At 33.2% G+C, this 6,672-nt stretch overlaps 1 protein-coding gene across 6 annotated transcripts in view; it reads right to left on the minus strand.

Moving 5' to 3' along the window:
- CEP85L (centrosomal protein 85L) overlaps positions 1-6,672 on the minus strand; it is a 209,297-nt gene that overhangs the window by 78,852 nt on the left and 123,773 nt on the right. The gene's annotated exons all lie outside the window — the stretch shown is intronic.

Below are 6,672 nucleotides of genomic sequence, written 5' to 3' on the forward strand. Positions count from 1 at the left end.
TCACATTTAATTACATTAAAATTTCAAAAGCAAAAGTATTTTCACAAAATAGTAAACATATTTAAAGAAAATATGACTTAAGCACATATGATTTGGGTGATTACTGGTCTCCAGTGTAAAGTACACAATTTAGAAAAAAATCTGCTTAGAATTGAAGAGAAATTTCAAAGATTTAAAACAAATCATTACTGATGAAAGCCAATATGACAAATACCCTCAAATTTCTGAAACAAACAAAAAGAAAACCCTAGTAAGTATGACTTAGTATAGTCAGAGATTGATTGCATCTCCTCAAAAAGATATGTTGAAGTCCTAATCCCCAAGAACCTCAAAAGGTAACCTAATTTGGAAACAGGGTCTTTACAGTAATCAAGTTAAGATGAAGTCCCCGGGGGGAGGGGGGATGCCTGGGTAGCTCAGTCAGTAAGTGTCCAACTTTGGCTCAGGTCATGATCTCACGGCTCGTGGGTTCAAGCCCCATGTCAGGCTCTGTGCTGACAGCTCAGAGCCTGGAGCCTGCTTTGGATTCTGTGTCTCTCTGTCTGCCCCTCCCCTGCTCACACTCTGTCTCTCTCTCAAAAATAAACAAACATTAAAAAAAAAATTTTTTTTAAAGATTAAGTCACTGGGGTGAGCCCTAATCCAATATGATTAGGATTGGGGAATCCAGTATGATTCCCCAAACTGTGTAATGGGGAAAGTTGAACACAAATTCTATGCAAAGAGATAAAGAAAGAACACCATTTGAAGATGAAAGCAGAGATTGTAGTGATGCATCTAAACGTCAGCAACATAAAAGACTGCCAGCAAGCCACTAGAACTCAGCCTGGAACAGATTCTTCTTCACAGCCCACAGAAGGAACCAACTCAGCCAACACCTTGATTTTGGACTTGTAACTTTCAGAACTGTGAGACAATAAATTTGTTGTGGACGCTACCCAGTTGTGTCCTTTGTGCAGCTCTAGGACACTAATACAATTGATAAATCAAGTAGGAACATAAATTCCTTGGCAGGATAAATAATCCTATAGAAACACTCCAAAGCAACTTCAGAAGAATTCAAACATTCAGTGATATTTTTATCCTTTGTTTTCCAAAGATGCTACTGGCAAGACCTATTTCTGAATAAACCACTAATTGTGTGACATCAACTAGTCCTATATTAACCCGTTCAATTAAGATGGTTTTCAAGTATACTAGGATAGGTTGTTTCAGGCAGAAGACAGAACAAGATGAACAGACTAGGAAGGACAGAAACCAGGAGATAACAGGGAACATAACTTTGTCAGATGAGCAGATATTTGGAGTTTAAGTGACACATAACAATATATAGCCAGGTTAGTCAGAGATCCTTCTCTGAATTTCATTCTTTCCTTTGCCTAACATACAACCCAGACTGATAATCAGCCATATGCCCTAGTAAAGATACATTAGTTGCTACAGTACTGAAGTGTTTTTACCATGGTTGGTAACTAGCTGTTGTCCAAACCCCCAAAAGTCCTCTCCACTATCCAGGCCACTCCTCAGAACTCTCCATCATCCAACAAATGAAGAGTTACTTCTTGACATTAAAAGGGGCCTTCAATATGCTCCATCCATAAATGGCATCCTTTCTGATTGGTTGGTTCCCTGCAGTAGTCAACCCTCCAAAAATTTTCCATCTCAGAACTACCTACCAGCTTGTATTTAGTTGGCAGAACTGAAATTCAAATAGGGGCACCCCAACAAAAGAGCATGTGTTCTTAAGGAAATTGTTACACTGCTTCTACTATGGCCTAAATAAGGTATTCACAAAATATCCTATCATCACAAGAGCTGAAAACATTTTTGATAGTAACTGCTCTTAGAAGCTAAAAGAGAATTCCGCACCATAAACAATATTGCTGAAATTATGAGAAAGTCTCTACTTATTGCAACTCCATATTACTTAATGACTACCAATTTAGTGGGTTAAGTCACTTGATTAAATTTATTTTGTCAAATTATAGCTCAAACAGGAATTCATTAAAACTAGTAAAAGCTAATAAGCAAAATAAAAAACCATCTCAACAATTCCAAAACTCAATGTAAGATTTGGAAATTATCAAATTAATGATTTGGTAAGCCATTTGTGCTATAATACTAAACATTTCATTTATTTGATGACTAAAAATGAATATACACTTTACATATATATTGAGTTATATATTAATATCCTGATGCCAATAGACAGATATTTTAAATAATGCTTTTTGTATATTGTTATCATGCCTAACAAAAAAAACATCTCAGGTATAGTTTCTTCTTCCAAAGACTTAAGAAAGGCTCCTCCATTTCTGATTACCACATGTCAGGAACGACCGATACTATAATACTGAAGCTATCTTTACCTTCTATATCTTGTTCCTATTTCAATAAGACAAATGCCCACAGCTCAAAAAAGTAAAAAAAAAAAAAAAAAAAAAAAGTAAAAACAACAACAACAACAACAACAACAACACAAAAGCCCAGGCAAGAGATGATGAACTACTCTACTCTTGATATGTCTTCTGCTAAAGAATTTCCCTATGGCTGACAATTTCCTAATGAGAAGGCTTTTCTTGTTTTGAAACACTTCTTGGTATCAATAAAGAGAGTAAAGAGAACGAAAAAGTAGGTTTGCAAGAGAAAAGCAAATAACAATAGTTTTGAAGAGAAAAGCAAATAACGATACTGCCTGGCTTACAGCACCTGAATCATTGGCAGAATGGACTGCTAAAGCACTTACCAAACACTTCCATGAATATACACAAAACAACATGAAAATTTATTCTTCTGATTTGTAGCTCCCTTGATCTAAACTCTTTGGAAAACAAATCAAAATTGAGCTATGAAACTGAGCAAACAGAAATAAAGGAAAAAAAAGAACAGCTTTCCTTATAACAAAGATGCATTAACAATTAAAAATTGCTAAAAGAGTAAATATTAAAAGTTTCATAATGGAGTGCCTGGCTACCTCCGCCGGTCAAGTGTCCAACTCTTGATTTTGGCTCAGGTCACGATCTCATGATTCATTAGATCAAGTCCCATGTCAGGCTCTACGCTAACAGCGTGGAGTTTGCTTGGGATTCTCTCCCTCTCTCTCTTCCCCTCCTGTGCTCACTCTGTCTCTCAAAATAAATTTTGTACAAAATAATCCTATGCTAACTTCTGTCAGATTCTCTTTTAGCCTTGCCAAGACTGAAGTCTGAACTGCTTCAAGTTATTTTCATCAGTTGTATGGTGACGGATGGTAACTGGACATAATGGTGACCATTTCATAGCATATACAAATATCAAATCATTATGTTATACACCTGAAACTAATATGTTAAATGTCAATTATACCTCATTTTTTAAAAAATGTAACAAAGAATTACCAAATCAGCAGCATGATAGTCTTCCTTACTGAACCTTAACTCTAACTCATAAAAGATTAAAAAGAACAAAATCTGACACACAACTAAATGTTATAGGTAAACTTAAAAGCAATTTTTATGTTTCATTAGTTGTTCCTTTTCTTTAATAGTAAAGCATTGTTTATATTCTATGCAAAATCATAAAGGTACAGGGTGCCTGGGGGGCTCGATCAGTTAAGTGTCTGATTCTTGATTTTGGCTCAGGTCATGAGATCAAGCCCCAGTTTTAAATATTTGTAGTCTCATATATATACTACACATATACAATATGAGCCCCGTGTCAGGACAAGCTCATGCTTGTGTTCTCTCTCAATATAAATGAATGAATGAGTGAATGAATGAATGAATGAATGAAATGAAATAAATTTCTAAAAAATCATAAAGGTACAATGGCTGCCTTGCTAGTTGAGACTTCACAATATGATTTTTTTACAAAATCTTTTAAAACTCTACTTCAGGTCGAATTTTATAACTTTGTTTAATATGGTTTTATTATATAATGATATGACCTTGTTATAAAAGCCTTAGATGAAAAAGTCTCCATAATTGTCATTTTTAATGATAGGCATATATAAACAAAATATTTTATGACATAGGAAAATTATATGAAATTTAAAAATCAGGGCTCATAATTAAAGTTTTATTGGAACATAGCCATGTTCATTCTTTTATATATTATCTATGGCTGCTTTCCCCATCAAAGTTGGGTAGTTGCAAAAGAGACTGCATCTCTCTCTCTCTCTCTCTCTCTCTCTCTCTCTTTCTCATATATATGTAAAGAATACTTTAAACTGTATTAAATATATACAGCGTATCAATAAATCTAAAATTTTACATGAAATTGCAAACTTTTTGAGAAAATAACAATTACCAAAAGTGAGTCTACTACTTATTACATCAGGTAGTAATTTTATAGGTAGTTTCTACCTAAATGTTAAGAAAAGATAAAACAGTGCAAAAGAAAAATTTTTGAGAAACACAGTAAGGGGAGGCTTGAAGAATAATAATAAAGCATGTTATAAACTAAGAAGATTTAAAATACACTTCGCAGCAAATGCAGAAATTCACATTAAAACAGTACCACCATTTTAAAAACACACTTCTAAATAATACATAGGCTGACTGAATGAAATTGTAAATATATCAGAATTTGTGAGATGTAGCTAACACAGGACCAAGAAAAGAATTTATTGCACTAAATCATTAAATTAGAGAAATGGTCTCAACTCAGTGATCTAAACTCCCATCTTCAGAAACTACAAAATATACGCCAAAGAAACCAGATGGAAGAAAACAAGGGTAAGAACAGAAATCCACTAGGTTTTTTTGTTTTTTGTGTTTTTTTTAACATTCAAATTTGAGAGACAGAGCGTGAATGAGGGAGGGGCAGAGAGAGATGGAGACCCAGAATCTAAAGCAGGCTCCAGGCTCTGAGCTGTCAGCACAGAGTCAAACTCATGAACTGCAAGATCATGACCTGAGCTGAAACAGACACTTAACTGATTGAGTCACCCAGAAGCCCAGAAATCCACTAGGTTTAAAACATGAAAACAAATACACAAAAGTCAATGGGGCCAAAAAAATGCAAATTCTTTCAATAAAATTGACAAAACTGGCTAGACTGAAAAAGAAAAAAGGGAGAAGATGCAAATGAATATTAGGAATGAAACAAAAGATATCACTACAGATCCTGTAGATATGAAGAAGAAAAAAAAAAAAAAAACGGGAATTATTAGGAGGAACTCTACACACACAAATTGAACCACCAGTGAAATGGGCAAACTTCTCAAAGAGTACAAACTATCAAAATGCATCCAGTATGAACTGGATCATTGAATAGCTCTGAAACTATAAGAGTAATTGAATGTAGAGATTAAAAACAACAAAACTCCTGAAAAAAGAAATCTCTAGGCAAACAGTTTCATTGTAGAATTCCACTGAACATTTAAAGAATTAACACCAATCTTCCACAAACTCAAAAGAGTGAACATTTCCCCACGCATTTTATGAGATTGGCAATATTACTCTGATATCAAAGCCAGAGAAACAGGAAAAAGAAAACTACAAATCATCATCCCTCATAAACATAAACATAAAAGTTCTTAACAAAATCAATTAAAATAGACATATGGATAGACAATATGACCTAGGTTTACCACAGGAATGCAACTTATCACATTAATAGAATAATTTTTAAAACCTACTAAAATAGCTTTACCAAGGTTGCACAATTCAAGAGCAACATAAAAATAATCATAATTCTGTGGGTAGCATATAAACAATTACAAATTTAATTTTTTAATATAATTTATATCCATTGATAAAAACTTTAACAATACACCATGGCAAGATCTGTACATTGAAAACTATAAAATATCACTAAAACATTATGAAAAACTATTTTTTAAAAAGGAGAGATGTACTTCAGTATTAAGATATCCTTTGTCTCTACACTGATTTATAGATTAATCACAAACCAAATTAAAATCCAAGCAGATGTTTTAGAAGTTGACAAGCTGATTCTAAAATTTCTGTGGAAATTTAAGAAAGTTAAGGGCTTACAATATTTGATTTCAAGACTTATTATTATAAAGCTGCAATATTCATGAGAGGGCAGTATTAACATAAAGATAGATGAATGGAACAGAATAAAGATCTACAACAGACCTACCCATAATGGTCAACTGATCTTTTTTCCTTTTTTAATTAAATTTTTGAGATAATTATAGATACACATACAGTTATAAGAAATAATGCAGTGAGCTCCCATGTATACTTACCCAGCTTCTCTAATGGTAATGTTTTGCAAAACTCTATCACCACCAGAATATTGACACAGCCAAGATGCAAAACATTTCCATCACCACGAAAGAATTCTTCTCATTGGCCTTCACCCCCCCACCAGTTTTATACAGATTTAACCTACACAATGTTAAATAACATTAATATATTATTATTTATTATAAAACATTAAATATTATTATTTAAATATTATTTAACATTGTGTACATTGTGTACAACTGCTGAATCGATAATGACCCCAAAAGAGTTAGCTAACACCTTCACCACCTAACAAAATTACTATGTTTGTTTTTCCTTGTGGGGAGAACATTTAAGATCTACTCTTTTAGCACGTTTCAAGTATATCATACAGTATTATTAACTATAATAACCATGCTGTACATCAAATTTCCAGACTTAATTTGTCTTATAATTTTTTAGTCTATACTTTTTTTTCCAATATATGAAATTTATT

This window comes from Herpailurus yagouaroundi, unplaced genomic scaffold (assembly GCF_014898765.1).
Source record: "Herpailurus yagouaroundi ecotype Mexico unplaced genomic scaffold, PumYag 139, whole genome shotgun sequence".
Lineage (NCBI taxonomy): Eukaryota > Metazoa > Chordata > Mammalia > Carnivora > Felidae > Herpailurus > Herpailurus yagouaroundi.